The sequence below is a fragment of the Diceros bicornis genome, chromosome 19, assembly GCF_020826845.1.
Source record: "Diceros bicornis minor isolate mBicDic1 chromosome 19, mDicBic1.mat.cur, whole genome shotgun sequence".
Classification (NCBI taxonomy): Eukaryota; Metazoa; Chordata; class Mammalia; order Perissodactyla; family Rhinocerotidae; genus Diceros; species Diceros bicornis.
The window spans coordinates 56,807,959-56,821,363 of record NC_080758.1 but is presented as its reverse complement, the minus strand read 5'-3'; positions in this window follow the sequence as shown (position 1 = coordinate 56,821,363).

The following is a 13,405-nucleotide window of genomic DNA, read 5'->3' as shown; positions in this document are numbered from 1 at the left end:
TAAGGGAGATGGGGCATGAAGTTATTTCTAGGAGTTGGACACATACCAAGTTTAGCTCAGTTCTGGGCATCTTTGAAATACCTATACAAAGTTGTTCCTACATAGTAACTTGCAACTTTGAATGAGAATGTGCTTGCTTACAGCAACGTGCTATATGTTCTGAATGCCCGAATTGGGAATCTGTGTCAAAACTTTGTTAGGAATTATGTGATCCTTACTAGCTGGAAGTAAGGGAGATGGAGCATGAAGTTATTTCTAGGAGTTGGACACATAGCAAGTTTAGCTCAGTTCTGGGCATCTTTGAAATACCTATACAACCTTGTTCATACATAGTAACTTGCATCTTTGAATGAGAATGTGCTTGCTTACAGCAACGTGCTATATGTTCTGAATGCCCGAATTGGGAATCTGTGTCAAAACTTTGTTAGGAATTATGTGATCCTTACTAGCTGGAAGTAAGGGAGATGGGGCATGAAGTTATTTCTAGGAGTTGGACACATACCAAGTTTAGCTCAGTTCTGGGCATCTTTGAAATACCTATACAAACTTGTTCCTACATAGTAACTTGCAACTTTGAATGAGAATGTGCTTGCTTACAGCAACGTGCTATATGTTCTGAATGCACGAATTGGGAATCTGTGTCAAAACTTTGTTAGGAATTATGTGATCCTTACTAGGTGGAAGTAAGGGAGATGGGGCATGAAGTTATTTCTAGGAGTTGGACACATACCAAGTTTAGCTCAGTTCTGGGCATCTTTGAAATACCTATACAAACTTGTTCCTACATAGTAACTTGCAACTTTGAATGAGAATGTGCTTGCTTGCAGCAACGTGCTATATGTTCTGAATGCCCGAATAGGGAATCTGTGTCAAAACTTTGTTAGGAATTATGTGATCCTTACTAGCTGGAAGTAAGGGAGATGGGGCATGAAGTTATTTCTAGGAGTTGCAGACATACAACGTTTAGCTCAGTTCTGGGCATCTTTGAAATACCTATACAAACTTGTTCCTACATAGTAACTTGCAACTTTGAATGAGAATGTGCTTGCTTGTAGCAAAGTGCTATATGTTCTGAATGCCCGAATAGGGAATCTGTGTCAAAACTTTGTTAGGAATTATGTGATCCTTACTAGCTGGAAGTAAGGGAGATGGGGCATGAAGTTATTTCTAGGAGTTGGACACATACCAAGTTTAGCTCAGTTCTGGGCATCTTTGAAATACCTATACAAACTTGTTCCTACATAGTAACTTGCAACTTTGAATGAGAATGTGCTTGCTTGCAGCAACGTGCTATATGTTCTGAATGCCCGAATAGGGAATCTGTGTCAAAACTTTGTTAGGAATTATGTGATCCTTACTAGCTGGAAGTAAGGGAGATGGGGCATGAAGTTATTTCTAGGAGTTGGACACATACCAAGTTTAGCTCAGTTCTGGGCATCTTTGAAATACCTATACAAACTTGTTCCTACATAGTAACTTGCATCTTTGAATGAGAATGTGCTTGCTTACAGCAACGTGCTATATGTTCTGAATGCCCGAATTGGGAATCTGTGTCAAAACTTTGTTAGGAATTATGTGATCCTTACTAGCTGGAAGTAAGGGAGATGGGGCATGAAGTTATTTCTAGGAGTTGGACACATACCAAGTTTAGCTCAGTTCTGGGCATCTTTGAAATACCTATACAAACTTGTTCCTACCTAGTAACTTGCATCTTTGAATGAGAATCTGCTTGCTTATAGCAACGTGCTATATGTTCTGAATGCCCGAATAGGGAATCTGTGTCAAAACTTTGTTAGGAATTATGTGATCCTTACTAGCTGGAAGTAAGGGAGATGGGGCATGAAGTTATTTCTAGGAGTTGGACACATACCAAGTTTAGCTCAGTTCTGGGCATCTTTGAAATACCTATACAAACTTGTTCCTACCTAGTAACTTGCATCTTTGAATGAGAATCTGCTTGCTTACAGCAACGTGCTATATGTTCTGAATGCCCGAATTGGGAATCTGTGTCAAAACTTTGTTAGGAATTATGTGATCCTTACTAGCTGGAAGTAAGGGAGATGGGGCATGAAGTTATTTCTAGGAGTTGGACACATAGCAAGTTTAGCTCAGTTCTGGGCACCTTTGAAATACCTATACAAACTTGTTCCTACATAGTAACTTGCAACTTTGAATGAGAATGTGCTTGGTTGCAGCAACGTGCTATATGTTCTGAATGCCCGAATAGGGAATCTGTGTCAAAACTTTGTTAGGAATTATGTGATCCTTACTAGCTGGAAGTAAGGGAGATGGGGCATGAAGTTATTTCTAGGAGTTGGACACATACCAAGTTTAGCTCAGTTCTGGGCATCTTTGAAATACCTATACAAACTTGTTCCTACCTAGTAACTTGCATCTTTGAATGAGAATCTGCTTGCTTGCAGCAACGTGCTATATGTTCTGAATGCCCGAATAGGGAATCTGTGTCAAAACTTTGTTAGGAATTATGTGATCCTTACTAGCTGGAAGTAAGGGAGATGGGGCATGAAGTTATTTCTAGGAGTTGGACACATACCAAGTTGAGCTCAGTTCTGGGCATCTTTGAAATACCTATACAAACTTGTTCCTCCCTAGTAACTTGCAACTTTGAATGAGAATGTGCTTGCTTGCAGCCACGTGCTATATGTTCTGAATGCCCGAATTGGGAATCTGTGTCAAAACTTTGTTAGGAATTATGTGATCCTTACTAGCTTGAAGTAAGGGAGATGGGGCATGAAGTTATTTCTAGGAGTTGGACACATACCAAGTTTAGCTCAGTTCTGGGCATCTTTGAAATACATATACAAACTTGTTCCTACATAGTAACTTGCAACATTGAATGAGAATGTGCTTGCTTACAGCAACGTGCTATATGTTCTGAATGCCCGTATTGGGAATCTGTGTCAAAACTTTGTTAGGAATTATGTGATCCTTATTAGCTTGAAGTAAGGGAGATGGGGCATGAAGTTATTTCTAGGAGTTGGACACAGACCAAGTTTAGCTCAGTTCTGGGCATCTTTGAAATACCTATACAAACTTGTTCCTACATAGTAACTTGCAACTTTGAATGAGAATGTGCTTGCTTACAGCAACGTGCTATATGTTCTGAATGCCCGAATTGGGAATCTGTGTCAAAACTTTTTTAGGAATTATGTGATCCTTACTAGCTGGAAGTAAGGGAGATGGGGCATGAAGTTATTTCTAGGAGTTGGACACAGACCAAGTTTAGCTCAGTTCTTGGCATCTTTGAAATACCTATACAAACTTGTTCCTACATAGTAACTTGCATCTTTGAATGAGAATGTGCTAGCTTACAGCAACGTGCTATATGTTCTGAATGCCCGAATTGCGAATCTGTGTCAAAACTTTGTTAGGAATTATGTGATCCTTACTAACTGGAAGTAAGGGAGACGGGGCATGAAGTTATTTCTAGGAGTTGGACACATACCAAGTTTAGCTCAATTCTGGGCATTTTTGAAATACATATACAAACTTGTTCCTACATAGTAACTTGCATCTTTGAATGAGAATGTGCTTGCTTACAGCAACGTGCTATATGTTCTGAATGCCCGAATTGGGAATCTGTGTCAAAACTTTGTTAGGAATTATGTGATCCTTATTGGCTGGAAGTAAGGGAGATGGGGCATGAAGTTATTTCTAGGAGTTGGACACATACCAAGTTTAGCTCAGTTCTGGGCATCTTTGAAATACCTATACAAACTTGTTCCTACATAGTAACTTGCATCTTTGAATGAGAATCTGCTTGCTTACAGCAACGTGCTATATGTTCTGAATGCCCGAATTGGGAATCTGTGTCAAAACTTTGTTAGGAATTATGTGATCCTTACTAGCTGGAAGTAAGGGAGATGGGGCATGAAGTTATTTCTAGGAGTTGGACACATACCAAGTTTAGCTCAGTTCTGGGCATCTTTGAAATACCTATACAAACTTGTTCCTACATAGTAACTTGCATCTTTGAATGAGAATGTGCTTGCTTACAGCAACGTGCTATATGTTCTGAATGCCCGAATTGGGAATCTGTGTCAAAACTTTGTTAGGAATTATGTGATCCTTATTGGCTGGAAGTAAGGGAGATGGGGCATGAAGTTATTTCTAGGAGTTGGACACATACCAAGTTTAGCTCAGTTCTGGGCATCTTTGAAATACCTATACAAACTTGTTCCTACATAGTAACTTGCATCTTTGAATGAGAATCTGCTTGCTTACAGCAACGTGCTATATGTTCTGAATGCCCGAATTGGGAATCTGTGTCAAAACTTTGTTAGGAATTATGTGATCCTTACTAGCTGGAAGTAAGGGAGATGGGGCATGAAGTTATTTCTAGGAGTTGGACACATACCAAGTTTAGCTCAGTTCTGGGCATCTTTGAAATACCTATACAAACTTGTTCCTACATAGTAACTTGCATCTTTGAATGAGAATCTGCTTGCTTACAGCAACGTGCTATATGTTCTGAATGCCCGAATTGGGAATCTGTGTCAAAACTTTGTTAGGAATTATGTGATCCTTACTAGCTTGAAGTAAGGGAGATGGGGCATGAAGTTATTTCTAGGAGTTGGACACATACCAAGTTTAGCTCAGTTCTGGGCATCTTTGAAATACCTATACAAACTTGTTCCTACATAGTAACTTGCAACTTTGAATGAGAATGTGCTTGCTTACAGCAACGTGCTATATGTTCTGAATGCCCGAATAGGGAATCTGTGTCAAAACTTTGTTAGGAATTATGTGATCCTTATTAGCTTGAAGTAAGGGAGATGGGGCATGAAGTTATTTCTAGGAGTTGGACACATACCAAGTTTAGCTCAGTTCTGGGCATCTTTGAAATACCTATACAAACTTGTTCCTACATAGTAACTTGCAACTTTGAATGAGAATGTGCTTGCTTACAGCAACGTGCTATATGTTCTGAATGCCCGAATTGGGAATCTGTGTCAAAACTTTGTTAGGAATTATGTGATCCTTACTAGCTGGAAGTAAGGGAGATGGGGCATGAAGTTATTTCTAGGAGTTGGACACAGACCAAGTTTAGCTCAGTTCTTGGCATCTTTGAAATACCTATACAAACTTGTTCCTACATAGTAACTTGCATCTTTGAATGAGAATGTGCTAGCTTGCAGCAACGTGCTATATGTTCTGAATGCCCGAATTGAGAATCTGTGTCAAAACTTTGTTAGGAATTATGTGATCCTTACTACCTGGAAGTAAGGGAGACGGGGCATGAAGTTATTTCTAGGAGTTGGACACATACCAAGTTTAGCTCAATTCTGGGCATTTTTGAAATACATATACAAACTTGTTCCTACATAGTAACTTGCAACATTGAATGAGAATGTGCTTGCTTGCAGCAACGTGCTATATGTTCTGAATGCCCGAATAGGGAATCTGTGTCAAAACTTTGTTAGGAATTATGTGATCCTTACTAGCTGGAAGTAAGGGAGATGGGGCATGAAGTTATTTCTAGGAGTTGGACACATACCAAGTTTAGCTCAGTTCTGGGCATCTTTGAAATACCTATACAAACTTGTTCCTACCTAGTAACTTGCATCTTTGAATGAGAATCTGCTTGCTTGCAGCAACGTGCTATATGTTCTGAATGCCCGAATAGGGAATCTGTGTCAAAACTTTGTTAGGAATTATGTGATCCTTACTAGCTGGAAGTAAGGGAGATGGGGCATGAAGTTATTTCTAGGAGTTGGACACATACCAAGTTGAGCTCAGTTCTGGGCATCTTTGAAATACCTATACAAACTTGTTCCTCCCTAGTAACTTGCAACTTTGAATGAGAATGTGCTTGCTTGCAGCCACGTGCTATATGTTCTGAATGCCCGAATTGGGAATCTGTGTCAAAACTTTGTTAGGAATTATGTGATCCTTACTAGCTTGAAGTAAGGGAGATGGGGCATGAAGTTATTTCTAGGAGTTGGACACATACCAAGTTTAGCTCAGTTCTGGGCATCTTTGAAATACATATACAAACTTGTTCCTACATAGTAACTTGCAACTTTGAATGAGAATGTGCTTGCTTACAGCAACGTGCTATATGTTCTGAATGCCCGTATTGGGAATCTGTGTCAAAACTTTGTTAGGAATTATGTGATCCTTATTAGCTTGAAGTAAGGGAGATGGGGCATGAAGTTATTTCTAGGAGTTGGACACAGACCAAGTTTAGCTCAGTTCTGGGCATCTTTGAAATACCTATACAAACTTGTTCCTACATAGTAACTTGCAACTTTGAATGAGAATGTGCTTGCTTACAGCAACGTGCTATATGTTCTGAATGCCCGAATTGGGAATCTGTGTCAAAACTTTTTTAGGAATTATGTGATCCTTACTAGCTGGAAGTAAGGGAGATGGGGCATGAAGTTATTTCTAGGAGTTGGACACAGACCAAGTTTAGCTCAGTTCTTGGCATCTTTGAAATACCTATACAAACTTGTTCCTACATAGTAACTTGCATCTTTGAATGAGAATGTGCTAGCTTACAGCAACGTGCTATATGTTCTGAATGCCCGAATTGCGAATCTGTGTCAAAACTTTGTTAGGAATTATGTGATCCTTACTAACTGGAAGTAAGGGAGACGGGGCATGAAGTTATTTCTAGGAGTTGGACACATACCAAGTTTAGCTCAATTCTGGGCATTTTTGAAATACATATACAAACTTGTTCCTACATAGTAACTTGCATCTTTGAATGAGAATGTGCTTGCTTACAGCAACGTGCTATATGTTCTGAATGCCCGAATTGGGAATCTGTGTCAAAACTTTGTTAGGAATTATGTGATCCTTATTGGCTGGAAGTAAGGGAGATGGGGCATGAAGTTATTTCTAGGAGTTGGACACATACCAAGTTTAGCTCAGTTCTGGGCATCTTTGAAATACCTATACAAACTTGTTCCTACATAGTAACTTGCATCTTTGAATGAGAATCTGCTTGCTTACAGCAACGTGCTATATGTTCTGAATGCCCGAATTGGGAATCTGTGTCAAAACTTTGTTAGGAATTATGTGATCCTTACTAGCTGGAAGTAAGGGAGATGGGGCATGAAGTTATTTCTAGGAGTTGGACACATACCAAGTTTAGCTCAGTTCTGGGCATCTTTGAAATACCTATACAAACTTGTTCCTACATAGTAACTTGCATCTTTGAATGAGAATGTGCTTGCTTACAGCAACGTGCTATATGTTCTGAATGCCCGAATTGGGAATCTGTGTCAAAACTTTGTTAGGAATTATGTGATCCTTATTGGCTGGAAGTAAGGGAGATGGGGCATGAAGTTATTTCTAGGAGTTGGACACATACCAAGTTTAGCTCAGTTCTGGGCATCTTTGAAATACCTATACAAACTTGTTCCTACATAGTAACTTGCATCTTTGAATGAGAATCTGCTTGCTTACAGCAACGTGCTATATGTTCTGAATGCCCGAATTGGGAATCTGTGTCAAAACTTTGTTAGGAATTATGTGATCCTTACTAGCTGGAAGTAAGGGAGATGGGGCATGAAGTTATTTCTAGGAGTTGGACACATACCAAGTTTAGCTCAGTTCTGGGCATCTTTGAAATACCTATACAAACTTGTTCCTACATAGTAACTTGCATCTTTGAATGAGAATCTGCTTGCTTACAGCAACGTGCTATATGTTCTGAATGCCCGAATTGGGAATCTGTGTCAAAACTTTGTTAGGAATTATGTGATCCTTACTAGCTTGAAGTAAGGGAGATGGGGCATGAAGTTATTTCTAGGAGTTGGACACATACCAAGTTTAGCTCAGTTCTGGGCATCTTTGAAATACCTATACAAACTTGTTCCTACATAGTAACTTGCAACTTTGAATGAGAATGTGCTTGCTTACAGCAACGTGCTATATGTTCTGAATGCCCGAATTGGGAATCTGTGTCAAAACTTTGTTAGGAATTATGTGATCCTTATTAGCTTGAAGTAAGGGAGATGGGGCATGAAGTTATTTCTAGGAGTTGGACACATACCAAGTTTAGCTCAGTTCTGGGCATCTTTGAAATACCTATACAAACTTGTTCCTACATAGTAACTTGCAACTTTGAATGAGAATGTGCTTGCTTACAGCAACGTGCTATATGTTCTGAATGCCCGAATTGGGAATCTGTGTCAAAACTTTGTTAGGAATTATGTGATCCTTACTAGCTGGAAGTAAGGGAGATGGGGCATGAAGTTATTTCTAGGAGTTGGACACAGACCAAGTTTAGCTCAGTTCTTGGCATCTTTGAAATACCTATACAAACTTGTTCCTACATAGTAACTTGCATCTTTGAATGAGAATGTGCTAGCTTGCAGCAACGTGCTATATGTTCTGAATGCCCGAATTGCGAATCTGTGTCAAAACTTTGTTAGGAATTATGTGATCCTTACTACCTGGAAGTAAGGGAGACGGGGCATGAAGTTATTTCTAGGAGTTGGACACATACCAAGTTTAGCTCAATTCTGGGCATTTTTGAAATACATATACAAACTTGTTCCTACATAGTAACTTGCAACATTGAATGAGAATGTGCTTGCTTGCAGCAACGTGCTATATGTTCTGAATGCCCGAATAGGGAATCTGTGTCAAAACTTTGTTAGGAATTATGTGATCCTTACTAGCTGGAAGTAAGGGAGACGGAGCATGAAGTTATTTCTTGGAGTTGGACACATACCAAGTTTAGCTCAGTTCTGGGCATCTTTGAAATACCTATACAAACTTGTTCCTACCTAGTAACTTGCATCTTGGAATGAGAATGTGCTTGCTTGCAGCAACGTGCTATATGTTCTGAATGCCCGAATTGGGAATCTGTGTCAAAAGTTTGTTAGGAATTATGTGATCCTTACTAGCTGGAAGTAAGGGAGATGGGGCATGAAGTTATTTCTAGGAGTTGGACACATACCAAGTTTAGCTCAGTTCTGGGCATCTTTGAAATACCTATACAAACTTGTTCCTACCTAGTAACTTGCAACTTTGAATGAGAATGTGCTTGCTTACAGCAACGTGCTATATGTTCTGAATGCCCGAATAGGGAATCTGTGTCAAAACTTTGTTAGGAATTATGTGATCCTTACTAGCTGGAAGTAAGGGAGATGGGGCATGAAGTTATTTCTAGGAGTTGGACACATACCAAGTTTAGCTCAGTTCTGGGCATCTTTGAAATACCTATACAAACTTGTTCCTACATAGTAACTTGCAACTTTGAATGAGAATGTGCTTGCTTACAGCAACGTGCTATATGTTCTGAATGCACGAATTGGGAATCTGTGTCAAAACTTTGTTAGGAATTATGTGATCCTTACTAGGTGGAAGTAAGGGAGATGGGGCATGAAGTTATTTCTAGGAGTTGGACACATACCAAGTTTAGCTCAGTTCTGGGCATCTTTGAAATACCTATACAAACTTGTTCCTACATAGTAACTTGCAACTTTGAATGAGAATGTGCTTGCTTGCAGCAACGTGCTATATGTTCTGAATGCCCGAATAGGGAATCTGTGTCAAAACTTTGTTAGGAATTATGTGATCCTTACTAGCTGGAAGTAAGGGAGATGGGGCATGAAGTTATTTCTAGGAGTTGCAGACATACAACGTTTAGCTCAGTTCTGGGCATCTTTGAAATACCTATACAAACTTGTTCCTACATAGTAACTTGCAACTTTGAATGAGAATGTGCTTGCTTGTAGCAAAGTGCTATATGTTCTGAATGCCCGAATAGGGAATCTGTGTCAAAACTTTGTTAGGAATTATGTGATCCTTACTAGCTGGAAGTAAGGGAGATGGGGCATGAAGTTATTTCTAGGAGTTGGACACATACCAAGTTTAGCTCAGTTCTGGGCATCTTTGAAATACCTATACAAACTTGTTCCTACATAGTAACTTGCAACTTTGAATGAGAATGTGCTTGCTTGCAGCAACGTGCTATATGTTCTGAATGCCCGAATAGGGAATCTGTGTCAAAACTTTGTTAGGAATTATGTGATCCTTACTAGCTGGAAGTAAGGGAGATGGGGCATGAAGTTATTTCTAGGAGTTGGACACATACCAAGTTTAGCTCAGTTCTGGGCATCTTTGAAATACCTATACAAACTTGTTCCTACATAGTAACTTGCATCTTTGAATGAGAATGTGCTTGCTTACAGCAACGTGCTATATGTTCTGAATGCCCGAATTGGGAATCTGTGTCAAAACTTTGTTAGGAATTATGTGATCCTTACTAGCTGGAAGTAAGGGAGATGGGGCATGAAGTTATTTCTAGGAGTTGGACACATACCAAGTTTAGCTCAGTTCTGGGCATCTTTGAAATACCTATACAAACTTGTTCCTACATAGTAACTTGCAACTTTGAATGAGAATGTGCTTGCTTACAGCAACGTGCTATATGTTCTGAATGCCCGAATTGGGAATCTGTGTCAAAACTTTGTTAGGAATTATGTGATCCTTACTAGCTGGAAGTAAGGGAGATGGGGCATGAAGTTATTTCTAGGAGTTGGACACATACCAAGTTTAGCTCAGTTCTGGGCATCTTTGAAATACCTATACAAACTTGTTCCTACATAGTAACTTGCATCTTTGAATGAGAATGTGCTAGCTTACAGCAACGTGCTATATGTTCTGAATGCCCGAATTGGCAATCTGTGTCAAAACTTTGTTAGGAATTATGTGATCCTTACTACCTGGAAGTAAGGGAGATGGGGCATGAAGTTATTTCTAGGAGTTGGACATATACCAAGTTTAGCTCAGTTCTGGGCATTTTTGAAATACATATACAAACTTGTTCCTACATAGTAACTTGCAACATTGAATGAGAATGTGCTTGCTTGCAGCAACGTGCTATATGTTCTGAATGCCCGAATAGGGAATTTGTGTCAAAACTTTGTTAGGAATTATGTGATCCTTACTAGCTGGAAGTAAGGGAGACGGAGCATGAAGTTATTTCTTGGAGTTGGACACATACCAAGTTTAGCTCAGTTCTGGGCATCTTTGAAATACCTATACACACTTGTTCCTACCTAGTAACTTGCATCTTGGAATGAGAATGTGCTTGCTTGCAGCAACGTGCTATATGTTCTGAATGCCCGAATAGGGAATCTGTGTCAAAAGTTTGTTAGGAATTATGTGATCCTTACTAGCTGGAAGTAAGGGAGATGGGGCATGAAGTTATTTCTAGGAGTTGGACACATACCAAGTTTAGCTCAGTTCTGGGCATCTTTGAAATACCTATACAAACTTGTTCCTACCTAGTAACTTGCATCTTTGAATGAGAATCTGCTTGCTTATAGCAACGTGCTATATGTTCTGAATGCCCGAATAGGGAATCTGTGTCAAAACTTTGTTAGGAATTATGTGATCCTTACTAGCTGGAAGTAAGGGAGATGGGGCATGAAGTTATTTCTAGGAGTTGGACACATACCAAGTTTAGCTCAGTTCTGGGCATCTTTGAAATACCTATACAAACTTGTTCCTACCTAGTAACTTGCATCTTTGAATGAGAATCTGCTTGCTTACAGCAACGTGCTATATGTTCTGAATGCCCGAATTGGGAATCTGTGTCAAAACTTTGTTAGGAATTATGTGATCCTTACTAGCTGGAAGTAAGGGAGATGGGGCATGAAGTTATTTCTAGGAGTTGGACACATAGCAAGTTTAGCTCAGTTCTGGGCATCTTTGAAATACCTATACAAACTTGTTCCTACATAGTAACTTGCAACTTTGAATGAGAATGTGCTTGGTTGCAGCAACGTGCTATATGTTCTGAATGCCCGAATAGGGAATCTGTGTCAAAACTTTGTTAGGAATTATGTGATCCTTACTAGCTGGAAGTAAGGGAGATGGGGCATGAAGTTATTTCTAGGAGTTGGACACATACCAAGTTTAGCTCAGTTCTGGGCATCTTTGAAATACCTATACAAACTTGTTCCTACCTAGTAACTTGCATCTTTGAATGAGAATCTGCTTGCTTGCAGCAACGTGCTATATGTTCTGAATGCCCGAATAGGGAATCTGTGTCAAAACTTTGTTAGGAATTATGTGATCCTTACTAGCTGGAAGTAAGGGAGATGGGGCATGAAGTTATTTCTAGGAGTTGGACACATACCAAGTTGAGCTCAGTTCTGGGCATCTTTGAAATACCTATACAAACTTGTTCCTCCCTAGTAACTTGCAACTTTGAATGAGAATGTGCTTGCTTGCAGCCACGTGCTATATGTTCTGAATGCCCGAATTGGGAATCTGTGTCAAAACTTTGTTAGGAATTATGTGATCCTTACTAGCTTGAAGTAAGGGAGATGGGGCATGAAGTTATTTCTAGGAGTTGGACACATACCAAGTTTAGCTCAGTTCTGGGCATCTTTGAAATACATATACAAACTTGTTCCTACATAGTAACTTGCAACTTTGAATGAGAATGTGCTTGCTTACAGCAACGTGCTATATGTTCTGAATGCCCGTATTGGGAATCTGTGTCAAAACTTTGTTAGGAATTATGTGATCCTTATTAGCTTGAAGTAAGGGAGATGGGGCATGAAGTTATTTCTAGGAGTTGGACACAGACCAAGTTTAGCTCAGTTCTGGGCATCTTTGAAATACCTATACAAACTTGTTCCTACATAGTAACTTGCAACTTTGAATGAGAATGTGCTTGCTTACAGCAACGTGCTATATGTTCTGAATGCCCGAATTGGGAATCTGTGTCAAAACTTTTTTAGGAATTATGTGATCCTTACTAGCTGGAAGTAAGGGAGATGGGGCATGAAGTTATTTCTAGGAGTTGGACACAGACCAAGTTTAGCTCAGTTCTTGGCATCTTTGAAATACCTATACAAACTTGTTCCTACATAGTAACTTGCATCTTTGAATGAGAATGTGCTAGCTTACAGCAACGTGCTATATGTTCTGAATGCCCGAATTGCGAATCTGTGTCAAAACTTTGTTAGGAATTATGTGATCCTTACTAACTGGAAGTAAGGGAGACGGGGCATGAAGTTATTTCTAGGAGTTGGACACATACCAAGTTTAGCTCAATTCTGGGCATTTTTGAAATACATATACAAACTTGTTCCTACATAGTAACTTGCAACATTGAATGAGAATGTGCTTGCTTGCAGCAACGTGCTATATGTTCTGAATGCCCGAATAGGGAATCTGTGTCAAAACTTTGTTAGGAATTATGTGATCCTTACTAGCTGGAAGTAAGGGAGACGGAGCATGAAGTTATTTCTTGGAGTTGGACACATACCAAGTTTAGCTCAGTTCTGGGCATCTTTGAAATACCTATACAAACTTGTTCCTACCTAGTAACTTGCATCTTGGAATGAGAATGTGCTTGCTTGCAGCAACGTGCTATATGTTCTGAATGCCCGAATTGGGAATC